The sequence below is a fragment of the Balaenoptera musculus genome, chromosome 16, assembly GCF_009873245.2.
Source record: "Balaenoptera musculus isolate JJ_BM4_2016_0621 chromosome 16, mBalMus1.pri.v3, whole genome shotgun sequence".
Taxonomy (NCBI): Eukaryota; Metazoa; Chordata; class Mammalia; order Artiodactyla; family Balaenopteridae; genus Balaenoptera; species Balaenoptera musculus.
In genome coordinates, this window is record NC_045800.1 from 49,095,479 (window position 1) to 49,110,068 (window position 14,590).

The 14,590-nt window shown below is 41.9% G+C and overlaps 1 pseudogene; it reads left to right on the forward strand.

Moving 5' to 3' along the window:
- Positions 1-1,395: 1,395 nt before the first annotated feature.
- LOC118882780 lies at positions 1,396-14,424 on the forward strand (annotated as a pseudogene).
- The last annotated feature ends 166 nt before the right edge of the window (positions 14,425-14,590 follow it).

Genomic DNA, 14,590 nt, shown 5'->3' on the forward strand with positions numbered 1-14,590 from the left:
GGGGGGCAGCAGGGAGGGGACAACCAAGCTACTCTTCAGTCAGGCTAGAAAGGGGACCTTTCAGTAGCAGATCAGGGACTTAAGGCCTGCAAGACTCCTTGCACTGCTGATAATGGCAAGTCACAGGGATTTGAAAAGGCCTCCAAAGAATGGCAGAAATTTTGATAAAGAACTAACCTTTATAATTCTTCGAATTTTTCACTGGTGAAAACAGAAGCAGCCTTCTGGGTCGGTGGCCACTGGGAATATGATGTGGTTTAACAGTAAGTTGAGGGACATGATGAGACCTCGGGGTTCTCTCCCACCAAGTATTCATTCAGTCTCCATTTAGCGATTTCCTGATGCCGTGGGTGAAAATTCTGTGTGTGTGTCCCCATGACAGCCATCTACGTAGGAACACAACAGTAGAACATTCTGATTCATTCGTGCTGCTCAGATTTGTGAAATAGTGATGGCATGCAAAGTTCTGACATTAGACGCTATGAGAAACAACAGGCATCCCCTTAAAGGGGGCCCATCTTTAAGGAGGAACTCTACCTTGGGACGGGAGGGAGCCTTGGCTGCTGAGGAAAGGCAGGGCCTCTGGTGGAGAAAAGGCATCTGCTGTCAGTGACTCATGGAGCAGGAAGCTGACCTCTCCACGCCTGGACAGAGGGTGACTGTTTTGGCTCAGTCCCAGCTCAGCTCAAGGATATGGCTCTCCTGGATCAGGCTGTGGGCTAAGTGAGGCAGGTCTCATCATGCCTTTAAAGGAACTGGATCCACTGGAGTGGCTCTGGTCAGGACCAAACGGAGAGAGGTGCGCTTGTTAAGATAAAAAGATTCTGGCCTCCTGTATTGAGGCAATGTCTACACGCTGAATTCCCCCTACACTGACCACCCTAGATGAAACTGTCTCACCCGACCTAGCAGCTAACTGACCTCACGTTCTGGCACAGTCTAGTGACTCCTTCTGTAATCGTCTATCCTGTCCAAAGTGCCCAAACACTACCTGCCCCTTTCTGACACTGCAAACCAGTCCTCTACCCCGGCTCCTCTCCAACTCAGTAGGGAGTTGAGGGGGCAGGTGTGAACCAGGCCATCACCCCTAGGGAACACAGTCCTCAGTGGTTCAAGATGTGGGCATGGCTCAGAGAGTTGCTGGCATTATGAGCCTGGCTTGGGACCAGGCACCACAAGGCATCCACCACCGGGTCCGCGGTAACTGCTGCAGTGCTTCCGGAGGCCAGCAGGGGGAGGCACTGCCGACCCCAGCCTGTTTGCAGAAGGCGCCGGCGCAGGGCGAGGCTCCAGTGCGCAGGCTCATGGGAGCCTCCAGGATTGGATGACACCGATCTCGCAGGGCCGGCGGGATCCCGCGCGAACCGAACTGGCAAGTGGGCTGGGGGCAGGTGTGTCGGTTGGAGCCAAGCTGGGCCGGCGGGGCAGGTCCAGGTGAGGAAAGGTGGCGGGGGCCCGGCGGGACGTGGGGGAGGGTAGAGGGGGTTGCTGCGGTGGGGCGTGAGCGAGCAGGCTTGGGCCCACCCAATGGCCTTGAGAGGAAGATGCCTTGATGCCCACTGAAGGAGTGGACTGTGGCTCCAGCCACCACAGGGAGGCCTCCTGGGCTGGATTCGGGCGGGCCCTGGGCAAAGTGAGGCCGGAGTCCGCTGAAGCCTTGCGGGGAGACAGCCTGGGCAGTGTGATGCCCAGCTGTGCTGTGACATGTGTGTCACAGGTTTGGGACAGGAAACACTGGCTCTGTGGTAAAGAAGGCCTTGAACTCTCGCTGAGGACTATGGAACCGCTGATTGGTAAGAAGCCATAATCAGGTACTAAGACACAGTCTCTGCTGCCTGGGCTGGGGAGGTTTGGAGGCCAAGAGCTCCATTCTCACTCAAGGACAGTGAGGGCTGAAGGGCCTAGAGAGAAACAGAGCAGTAATTCATGATTAATTCCACAGCTATTTTTTTTTTTTTTATTATTCTATTCCCATTCAATTGTGTACTTTTATTTATTTATTTATTTTTTGGCTGTGCTGGGTCTTCGGTTCGTGCGAGGACTTTCTCTAGTTGCGGCAAGTGGGGGCCACTCTTCATCGCGGTGCGGGGACCGCTCTTCATCGCGGTGCGGGGACCGCTCTTCATCGCGGTGCGCGGGCCTTTCACTATCGCGGCCCCTCCCGTTGCGGGGCACAGGCTCCAGACGCGCAGGCTCAGTAGTTGTGGCTCACGGGCCCAGCTGCTCCGTGGCATGTGGGATCTTCCCAGACCAGGGCTCGAACCCGTGTCCCCTGCATTAGCAGGCAGATTCTCAACCACTGCGCCACCAGGGAAGCCCTCCACAGCTATTTTTGAACACCTCCTGTGTGCTAGGACTGTTCTAGATGGGCAGGGTCCCTGCCTTCATGGAATTATATTCCAGGTGGGAGAGAGCCTGTCAAGGCTGAGTCCTGGGATTTTGCCTTGCCTACTTTTGCCCTGCTTTTTGATGAGATGGGGAAAACTGTAGGTGAGAGGTAGGTTTCATTTTCAGAATGGTTGGAATCAAAAATTGTTTTAGACATATTATGTTGAGATGCCTAGTAGGTTTTCTCCCAACATGCAGCATATGAGCAATATACTTGGAAAGAATTTTACACTAAACTCCATACACCCACCACCTAGACCCTACCATTAATATTTAGCTACACTTGTTTTTTCACATGCCTGTTCATCTCACCATCCCTCTCTCCATCTGTTAATCACCTGGTATATATATATTTTTTATTGTGGTAAAATACACATAACATAAATTACCTAGTAGATTTTTAAGTTAAGATGTCATATAGGCCATTGGAATTTTGAGTCTGAAGCCCTAGGGGATGTTAGGGCTAGAATTGGTCTTTGGAATCATCACCACATAGGTGGTATTTAAACTAAAGGACTAGGTGAAACCACCTAGGTTGAGAGCGTACATAGAGAAGACGAAGGAAGCCAAAAAAGAGGGAGGTGGTGGTCAACCATGGTGAATGCTACTGTGCAAGATAGTTTGGCAATTAGGAGGATTTTAATCATTTTAACAAGAACAACTTTAGTGGAGTAGAGGGGCCTTAAGGTCAAGTGGAATTTTGTTTTTAAGATGGAGGAAACTAGAATATGTTTATATGCCAGTGGGATTGAACTCATAGAAAGGGAGAAATGATGCAGATGAGGGGAACACTGCAGGGGAGGTATGTAAACACCTGAGAGGGGAGGAGACTCCAGAGTAGGTGAGCAGTTGGCTTTGAAATGAACAGGAACACATATTCCGTTGTATCTAGAGGGAAAGCCAAGACAAATGCAGATGCGGACAGGTGGTCAGAGGCATCATCTGTCTGTGAAGGCAGTCACTGGCTGAGGGCAAGGGCAGCAGGGGAAAGGAGAAGAGGTGTTAGGAGACACATGTGACATAGTCCTTCTGGAGAACGGGAAAGTGAACTAAGTACAGAAATGGAATTGGATTGCTAGGCAGTGCTGAGTGCCCATTTGAGATGTGTAGTCGTGAAAGAGTGGGATCAAGCTAGTGGGGTTGTGTGGCTTCCCATGGATGGGAAGGGTGTTGTGAAGTTTAGGTGCGGTAATACATGGAAAACATTTAATACAGTGGCAAGCACATGATGAATGTTACCTGTTTGAATTCTTACTTTGTTTTTCTTTTGTTTATACAAATGTGACTGAGGAAGGCTGACATTTACCTCCTGAGAGGATCTTCTCCTGTGACATGTTCTCCAATCACACCAAAGTCCACCGCAGTTTGCAGCTACTTGGAAGTCTGGCTCCCAGTGTGGTTACATTTATACAGCTTGATAATTGAGTATGTTTGCTAAAAAGAGACAAACTATAGCAAATAGAGCTTTTCATTTTCAGACTAACTCATAGTCTTGGACTGGAGGGGCTGGGGGTTTGTCACAGTGGCAGTTCTTATAAGTTTTCATGAATATCTTTTATTACTGCATGTCTTATCGGATCTGATGTAATGGCAATCTACAGAATCTATGGATCTCAGATCACCAGGGGAAATTTTCAGTTTCGTAGGTTGTAATTTCTCCGTGACCGCTTGGGCTGTATTATGATACAAATAATAATAATGGCTGACATTGACAGGTCTTAAAAGTGCCAGGCACTGTTCTAAGCACATTATATGCATAATCTTGTTTAACTGTCATCTCAACTCAATGAGGCAGGTACTATTATTATCTCTATTTTTCAGATGCAAAAATAGGCTCCGAGGGGTTAAGTAACTTGCCCAAGGTACACATGGTCTGATCTCCAGTTTCTGCTGCATACTTCAACTTTTTTTTTTAAAGACCTTGGCCATCACTCATCTACACTGTAGTGGAGTAGGCAAGATAATGGACTGAAGCAGATTGCCTGGGTTCAAAAACTGCCACATACTAGCTCTGTGACTTTGGACAAATTATTTAACCTCTGTGTGCCTTTGTTTCTTTATCCATGAAATGGGAATAATAATTGTACCTGATGATAGGGTTCTTGTGAGGATCACATGAATTAATATACTTAATAAGCCTAAATTAATGCCTGGTTATGTAAATGCTGCACTACCACCTACCTGGTAGTGCAGCCATGGTGGTATGTGTACTGATTGATTGACTCCCCTAAAAATCATTCTCTAAGGTTCCTACTACTGGTCTAGGTTGAGTTTGGGAATACTCCTAACTCGGGGATCATCTTTGTTTCCTCTGATATTATTATCTCTCTGAGGGAAGCAAACATACCAATTTGCTTCTAGGTGCAGAAAACAACTTGGATTTCATTCAGATTCATCTGACCAGTGATGTTCATTTAATTTGTCCTGGCATTGCAGTACCACTTAAAGGGAAATAAGGCTTGGGGAGTAATGTGATTCCATTTTGCCCTTCCCAGATCAGCAGCCTATTAGAGGGATTTGGTTAGAAAGGCCAATGGGCTATATAACCAGTGCTGGGCACAGTGTATGGTAAATGACGTGGGTCAAGGGGCTGCACATGAATGTGTTCTGAAATGATCTGTAAAATTGAGACCTGCTGTGATGTGTTGCTTCAGTTACTAAAAGCAACTGAGCAGCCTTGGCATGGGAGGCCAGTGAAAGTTCTAAAAGATGTTTTCTGGTAGACAGCAGGTAGACTAAATGCATGGTATAAAGTAATGGTTCCTAACGGGTCTGCGTCAGGATAATCAGGAGAGTTTTATGAAGCTTTGCAAAATGATAGGCTTCATATTCACAGATTCTGAATCAGTAAGTCATGATGGGGTTCTGGAATCAATCTATTTTTTAAGAGCTCCCTGAATGACTCAAATGTGTACTTAGCATGGGATATCATTAATGCAAATCAGTGCTTTTCAGTCCTGTGTTTTAAAATCACTGTTCAGTTAGCTTTTTAAAAAATACTGATGCTCTGGACTCACCCCAGGGTTTCTGAGTCAATTGGCTTGGGCACATTCTGGACATTTGGTATTGGTATTTTAAAAAAAATCTTCTTATGTAATTAACCTGCAACCAGGTTTGAGAATCGCTGGTGTAAATAATCAGCTAGATTTCCCTCCATAGTTTAGTTATTCCTAGATTGAACATAGACATAGCTTCAGGTATCATCTTATCAGGAGAGTGAAAAAATTAGTATTTCTAAAGTTTCCCAATGCAGATGTTCAATTTAATAATCAGGTAACAAAGATATGAATTGATGATTGAATTAGCATTTATCACTGGGCAATGAAGATTTCATCAGGTTTTCCCTGGGGAGGAGAATTAACATTTACTGAGACCTTTATGTGTAATCTCAATCTTTTTTTTTTTTTTTTTAAACTTTATTTATTTATTTATTTTTGGCTGTGTTGGGTCTTCATTGCTGCACGCAGGCTTTCCCTAGTTGCAGGGAGCAGGGGCTACTCTTAGTTGCGGTGAGCAGCTTCTTACTGTGGTGGCTTCTCTTGTTGTGGAGCACGGGCTCTAGGCGCATGGGCTTCAGTAGTTGCAGCACGCAGGCTCAGTAGTTGTGGCTTGCGGGCTCTAGAGCACAGGCTCAGTAGTTGTGGCACACGGGCTTAGTTGCTCCACAGCATGTGGGATCTTCCCGGATCAGGGAACGAACCTGTGTCCCCTGCATTGGCAGGCGGATTCTCAACCACTGTGCCACCAGGGAAGCCCCTGTAATCTCAATCTTACAACAACTCTGGGGGGGTGTGTATTATTCCCATTTTGTAGGTGAGAATTTGGGGGCTAAGGGAGGTTAAGTAACTTACCCAAGATTTACATCCGGATATGTACAGCTCCATAGTCTAGGTTCCATTTTCTCAATGATTCTTAACTTTACACAATTGGATTACCTGGGGAACTTTAATGATCAATTCTTGGATCCCATACTCAGAGATTCTGATTTCATTGATTTGGTATAGCCAGGAATCGAGATTTTGCAAAGCTGTCTATCCAGATAATTCTAATGTGCAGCTGAAATTGATAGTCTCTGCATTATACCATGTAGCCTTCTGGTGGTCTAATCATTTTCCTTTACACCAGTAGGTTGTCCTTCTGTAGAGTGCTGTGACTGGGTTCCTTGCCTACATACATTCACATATCTTAGTGTCCTTTCTGCTCCTTCCTGCCTCTTAATAAATACGTATTGAGTGCCCAGTTTGTGCCATTTTTCTTGGTGCTGAGATGACACAGTGGTAACAAGACAGACCAAGTCACCAGCCTCATGGTACTTATACTGAGGGAGATACACAGTAAACATATGAGCAGATAAATTTTGACTTACATACGTAAGCAAACTTTAAGGTAATGCAAAGTGCTTTTAAGAAAAATAAAACAAGGTAATGAGTAGAGTGATCCTAACAGCAATGATGAGCATTCCAGTTGCTTCACATCGTTGCCAGAACTACTTTGTATTGTTTTGTGTGTGTATGTTTTATTTTAGACATTCTAATAGGTATGAAGTGGTATCTTATTATTGTTTTTTTTTTTTTTTGCATTTTTCTGTTGACCAGTGGTGTTGAACATCTTTTCATATGTTTATATACCATCTGTATTTTTTCTTTATAAAGTGTCTGTTGAAATTTTTCGCCCATTAAAAAAAAATTGGGTTGATTTTCTTCTTTTTGAGTTGTAAAGGTCTTTATATGTTTGGGATATAAGTCCTTTTTCAGATATGTGTTTTCTCCCAGTCATGATTTTTCTTTGTATTATTTTTTAATGATATATTTTGAGGAACAGAAGTTTTTAATGTTTATGAGTCCAATTAGCAAGTTTTCTTTTGTGGTTTATGCTCTTAATGTCCTGAGACATATATTCTCTCACTGTTTGGGAAGCTGGAAGTATGAAATCAAGGTGTCAGCAGGGCCATGCTCTCTCTGAGGGTTCTTGTGGAGCACCTTTTTTTCCTCTCCCTCTATTTTGATGGTTGCTGCCAATCCTTGGCAGCACAATTCAGTTGGTTGACACCATTCAAATCAAAGCAGTCTTCCCTCCACCCACAAAAGTCATGTCCTTACCGTATACAAAATACATTTGCTCCATCTCAACATCCTCAAGAGGCTTGACCTATTCCAGCATCAACTATGAGTCTAAAGTCTCATCAAAATTTCATCAACTCAGAATGTCCCAAATCTTATCTTATAAATCATGCAAATCAGATATTTGTGAGACTCTGAGTATGGTCTATACTGGGGCAGAATTCATCTCCATTTGTTTATCTTGAAACCTAGAAGACAATGGTATTATAGGCATAGGATAGACATTCTCATTCCAGAAGGGAGAAAACAGAAGGGGAAAAAAGGTTCACAGGTCCCAAGTGAGTCCACACAGCAGGGCCAGTTTCATTAGGTTTCAAGGCCTGGGCATAATTCTCTGGCTTGATCCACCCTCTGGGCCCATGGAGGCCCTGTGGGCCTCTGAGCTGCCCTCAGTGAAGTCGACTTAACTGACCTTGGCCTGCAGCAGCAGATGAGATGCACCCTCTGGATGGCCTGTTTCCTGATTGCAGAATACAAAAAGTCTGACAGCCTTCCTACATTTCATTCTCCTACATTTCATGTCCTCTTTGTTCCAGGCTAGCAGGGTTTCTGCTGGGAGGGATGGCTGGATCCATGAGTCTTACACCTAATCTCTCTGGTGAAAGGTTGTCCAGCTGCTTCTTTAGTCCTGTTTCCAGAGCATGATATCTTGGACAGGTTGAGAATTTTACAGATCATCAAGTGTTGGTTCCTTTTTGCTTAATAATTTCTTCCTCAATTTATCTCTTTCCTCTTGCATTTTACTCTAAGCTGCAAGGAGAAACCGTGGTCACATCTTTCACACTTGGCTTAGGAATCTCCTCAGCTAAACATCCAAGTCATTACTTACAAGTTTTACTTTCCACCCAATGGCAGAACACAGTTTAGCCAAGTTTCTGCCACTTAGTAACAAGGATCACTTTTCTTCCAGTGTCCAATAATATGTTCACCATTTCCTTTTAAAGTCCTCACCAGAAGAACCTTTTCAAGTTTGCATTTCTAGCAACAGTCTGTTCTTGACGATACATGTATTCTCTAAGCATTCTCTATGCTTTTTCTAAAATTCCCCTCTTTTCTTTCTGACTGCTCACCAGAATTGCCTTTAACATTTGTATTTATACCAATAGTTTTTTTAAGGCAATCTAAGCTTTTTTTATTATGTGCCTCAAAACTCTTCCAGCTTCTACCCATTACCTGATTCCAAAGCCACTTCCACATTTTTTAGGTAATTATTACAACAGCACCACACTTTCTGGTACCAGAATATGTATTAGTTTCCTAGGTTTGCCATAACAAAGTACTACAAACTGGATGACTTTTAAAAAGGAGAAATGTATTCGTTCACATTTCTGGAGGCAAAATTCTGAAATTAAGGTGCCAGCAAGGCCATACTGTCTCTGAAGTCTCTATGGAAGGATCTTTCCTTGCCTCTCTGTGACTTTTAGTGGTTGCCAGTAATCTTTGGTGTTCCTTGGCTTATAGACATATGACTGCAATTTTTGCCTCTGTTATCACGTGGATTTCTTCCTCTGTGTCTGTGTCCAAATTTCCCTTGTCTTATAAGGACATCAGTCATTGGCTTAGGAACTCATCTTCACTTGATTATACCTGGAAATACCCTATAAATTTACATTCACAGGTACTGGGGGTTAGGACTTTAAAATATTTTTTGGGGGACGCAGTCACATAGGAGAAAATCTAGGTGGTCTTGGTTTTAGCAATGAATTTTTAGATACAAAACCAAAAGAAAGAAAAAATTATAAATTGGACTTTATTAAAATTAAAAACTTCTCTGAAAGATGCTGTTAAGAAAATAAAGACAAATTGTACACTGGGAGAAAATGTTTGCAAAACACATATCTGATAAAGGACTTGTCATAGAGTTGGAATTGTACAGTATATAGCCTTTTCAGATTGGCTTTTTTCCCTTAGCAACATTCACTTAAGATTCCTCCATATCTATTTCTGGCTAGGTAGCTTATTTCTTTTTAATCACTGAATAATATTCCATTGTATGGATATACCACAGTTTATCCATTCAACTATTGAAGTACATCTTGATTGCTTCCAGTTTTTGTTGATTGTGAATAAACCAACTATAAACATTTGAATGCATGTTTTTGTGTGGACATAAGTTTCAGATCAATTGGATAAATATCTGGGAGTACAATTGCTGGGTAATATGGCAATACTAAGTTAAGCTTTGTAAGGATCTGCTAAACAGTCTTCTAGAGTGACTGTACCATTTTGTGTTCTCAGCAATGAATCCACATCCTTAACAGCATTTAGTATTGTCACTTTTTTGAATTTTAGCCATTCTGATAGTTAGGTTGTAACATCTTATTGTTGTTTTAATATGCAGTTCTCTAATGACATATGATGTTGAGCATCTTTTCGTTTGCTTATTTGCCATCTGTACATTTTTTTCTTTTTTGGGCCGTGCCACACGCCATATGGGATCTTAGTTCCCCGACCAGGGATTGAACTCATGCCCCCTGCAGTAGAAGCACGGAGTCCTAACCACTGGACCGCCAGGGAATTCTCTGACATCTGTACATATTCTTGGGTGAGGTGTCAGTTTAGCTTTTTTGCCTATTTTTAAATTGGGTTGTTTTCTTGTTGAGCTTTGAGTTCTTTTCTTCTAAGCCACCCAGTTTGTGGTACTTTGTTACGGTAGCCTTTGGGCACCAATACAGTTATCTTCTAGCAGTTATTTATAGTTTTTAGTTTTACATTTAGGCCTATGATCCATTTTGACTTAATTTTCATGAAAGTGTAAGGTCTATGTTTAGATTCTTTTTTTTTTGCATGTGGGTGTCCAGTTGTTTTTTTTTTTTATAATTTTATTTATTTATTTATTTATTTTTGGCTGTGTTGGGTCTTTGTTTTTGTGCGAGGGCTTTCTCTAGTTGTGGCGAGCGGGGGCCACTCCTCGTCGCGGTGCGCGGGCCTGTCACTATCGCGGCCTCTCTTGTTGCGGAGCACAGGCTCCAGACGCACAGGCTCAGTAATTGTGACTCACGAGCCTAGTTGCTCTGCGGCATGTGGGATCTTCCCAGACCAGGGCTCGAACCCGTGTCCCCTGCATTGGCAGGCAGATTCTCAACCACTGCGCCACCAGGGAAGCCCCTGTACTCTTTTAAATTTGTTAAAGTATGTTTTATGGACCCAAATGTGGCCTTTCTTGGTGAATGTTCCATATAAGCTTGAGAGGAGCATGTATGCTAATGTTGTTAAATGAAATAGTCTATAAATGTCAGTTAGATACACTTGATTGCTGGTATTGATCATTTCAACTATGTCCTTACTGATTTTCTGCCTGCTGGATCTGTCAATCTGATAAAAGGGTGCTGAAGTCTACAACTGTAGCAGTAGATTTGTTCATTTCTTTTTGTAGTTCTGTCACTTGCCGCACATATTTTGATACTCTGTTGTTAGGTGCATACATATTAAGAATTGTTATGTCCTCTTGGATAAGGAGTACTTATCATTATGTAGTGTGCCACTCTTTGTCACTGATACTGTAATTTTCCTTGTCCTGAAGTCTGCTTTGCCTGAAATTAATATAGCCTCTCTAGCTTTATTTTGATTAGCATTAGCATGCTGTATCTTTTTCCTTCCCTTACTTTTAATCTGTCTCTATCTTTATATTTAAAGTGAGATTTTTGTGGACAGCTTATATTTGGGTCTTTTTTATCTACTCTGATATGCGAATGTATTTAGACTGTTCACATTTAAAGTGATGTTAGCATAGTTAGGTTAATGTCTACATATTTGTAACTTTTCAACTTGTTGCACTTACTGTTTCATTATCTTCCCCCATTTTTCTGCCTTCTCTTATTTTAAGTGATCATTTTATCATCAATTAAATCATTTTATCTCCTTTTAATTAAAAAGTTACTCTTTTTTTAGTGGTTGCTCCAGTGTTTGAAGTATACATTTACAATTAATATAAATCTACTGTCCAATAACACTATGTTATTTCACAGGTACTGCAGTTACCTTGTAACACGGTAGTCCCAATTTCCTCCTGTTGTTCTTTACAACATTGCTGTCATTATTTTCAGTTATCCATATGCTATAATCACCCAATACATTGTAGCTTTTATTACCTTGAAAAGTTATTTATTATATCAATTAACAGTAAGAAAGATGAAGGATTCTATTTCACCTTCATTTATTCCTTTTGTCTTGCTCTTCATTTATGTAGATCTTAGTTTCCGGCCTGTAGCATTTTTCTTTGTGCTGAAAAAACAAACAAACAAACAACCCACCCCCCCCAAAAAAAGACCAAACAAACAAATTTCTTTTAACATCTCCTGCAAGGCAGGTCTACTAGTGACAAATTCCCTCAGTTTTTGTTTGTATGAGAAGGCATTTATTCCTCCTTCACTTTGGAAGGATGATTTTATGGGATACGGAATTCTAAGTTGGTGGATTTTTCTTTTAACTTTGAAAATATTCCACTCTATAGTCTTCTGTTGATCAGACTCACTGATTCTTTCCTCAGTTATGTCCAGTCTACTGATGAGTCCATCAAAGGCGTTCTTCATTTATGTTACAGTGTTTTTAGTTTCTAGCATTTTCTTTTTATTCTTTCTTAGAATTTCCATCTCTTTGTGTACATTACCCATCTGTTCTTGCACATTGTCTACAGTTTCCATTAGAACTCTTAGTTACTTTAAATCTCTATATGATAATTTCAGTATGTGTGTCATATCTGAGTCTGGTTCTCATGCTTGCTTTTTCTCTTCACATGTTTTTGTTTTCCTTTTAGAGTGCTTTATTATTTTTGTTGAAAGTCAGATATGTTGTGTTGAGTAATAGGAACTAAGATATTTAGGCTTTCAGAGTGAGGTTTTATGTTAATCTGGCTAGAGGCTGGGCTCTGTTTATGTTTCCTATAGCTGTAGGTGTCAGAGGCTGCAGTTTACTCTAGTTTACTTGTTTTTTTGTGTGTGTTTTTCCCTCTTCTACTGTCTTTAGTTTTCCCTAAGAATTCCTTCTTAAATAGAATTTATGACTTGCAACTTTTTCACTTATAGTCCACTGCTAACACACTGAAGCCCAATTGATATGGTAGGGTTTCGAGGACGAGAAGCATTGTATAACCTAATGATTAAATCTCAGTTTTTGTAGTGGGCCTGAGTCCTTGGGATGTGACATTTAGAAGTGTTTTCTTATTCTTTTTTTCTCCTCTTTACATGAGACAGGATGGCTAGAGGGGGCTAGAGTTGACCAGTTGCCCTTCCTCCAGGTCAGATAAGGCTCTAGTCAAGTACCTTTCTTGGGAGGGCAGGCTTTTTTTGTGGAGAGTGCTCTAGGTGCATTTCAAAATGTTTACTTTTCCCCTCCCTTTGTCTGAAACACAAGGGTATTTTTCTCCACTCTTCCCCATGAGAACCTGGTGCAGTATGGCAATGCCTCATGGACTGGGTATGGTCATAAGGGGATGGTAAGGAACAGTGAAAGACAGGGAGAACATGAACAGATGAAGTAGTGGTAGTAGAAAGGTTGCAACCTTTATAACTTTAGTGACTCGGAAAGAACACAGAATGCAGTGATTTCATACAAATAGCATGGTAAGGACCCATGAGGGGTGATAGTTCTCTCTCATTTCTATGATTGATTGGGTAACACCTATTTTTTAAATGTTTAAACTTTCATTAATAACTTGATTTTTAAATTATTTTTACGTAATTACCTCTGTTTTATTTTACTCTTATTGAAGTAGATTGTTTATCTTTTTATGGCTTTTTAAATATCAGCTTTATTGAGGTATAAGTATGTACAAATATCTTTATCTCATGAATAAAGATAATTTCATTTATTCCTTCCCAGTTGGAATACCTTTATTTCTTATTCTTGCCTGATTGCACTGGCCAGAACTGCCAGTGGCTCTTGAGGTGGCACTTCAGCACTTCATTCCTCCCTGCTTCACCCCGCTCCCAACACTCACACACTCATAGTGCAGAGGATGAGTAATAAACCGCTGAGCAAAAATGAAATTTCCTAGTGGTAATATGAATATTGCTTATCTTTATAATCAGAAAAAGCAACAACATTATTCCTTAAAAAAAACAACTAAACTGAAAATAATTGTTAAAAGGTATAAAACATGTTAAATAATTAATAATAGTCCAAGAAGCTTATACTAGCAGTTTGGTCACAGGAAATACAGACTTTACAGGAAGGAACTATTATCCCTGAGGTGACTTCAGGAAGGGGAGCAAGATTACTCAATATTGAGCATTTGGGGTTTCTTTCATTCTCTTCTCTCCAGGCCAGTATCTCCGAGAGTGGGTCGAGATAGAACTTTTAAAGGAATTGGGAACAGTTACGTTCCTGGGAGGTGGGTGTCTGGGGCCTCCACGTGGCAGCTCAGAGGTGAGAGGAGATGACTTCTGGTTTACAGAGAGAAGAAAAATTACCAAAGCACTTTGGCTCTTTCCGCGGTCCATCCGGGAGCATGCAGTGTCCTTGACCCGCAGATGGAGATGGTGGCTTGCTACCCAGGAAATGGAGCAGGTTATGTGCGACATGTGGACAACCCCAGCAGCGACGGCTGCTGTATCCCCTGCATCTACTACCTGAACAAGAACTGGGATGCCCAGCTACGTGGTGGTGGGGTCCTGCGGATATTTCCAGAAGAGAAATCGTTCATAGCGTACGTGGAGCCCATTTTTGACAGACTGTTGTTCTTCGGGTCAGACCACAGGAACCCACATGAAGTCCAGCCTTCCTATGCAATCAGATACACCATATGACTGTTTGGTACTTTGATGCTGAAGCAAGGCCAGAAGCCAAAAAGAAATTCAGGAATTTAATTAGGAAAACTGAACCTGCCCTCACTGAGGACTGACCCTGATCTGAAATACGCTGGCCTCATTCATTTTAGTAACAGTTCCTGAATTCACTTTAAGAGTTGAGATCCAAAGAAGGCCTCTTCTTTAGTGACTTGGTGATGAGAACCCCCCTGCTGCTTGCATCATTCACATCCCTGTCTTGTGTACAGTACTGTGTGTTTTCTTGCCAAGACTGCATCTACCTTCAGACACTCTCTTTGCCAGGTGAACTCATTTGCTAACTCCAGAAATACCTGT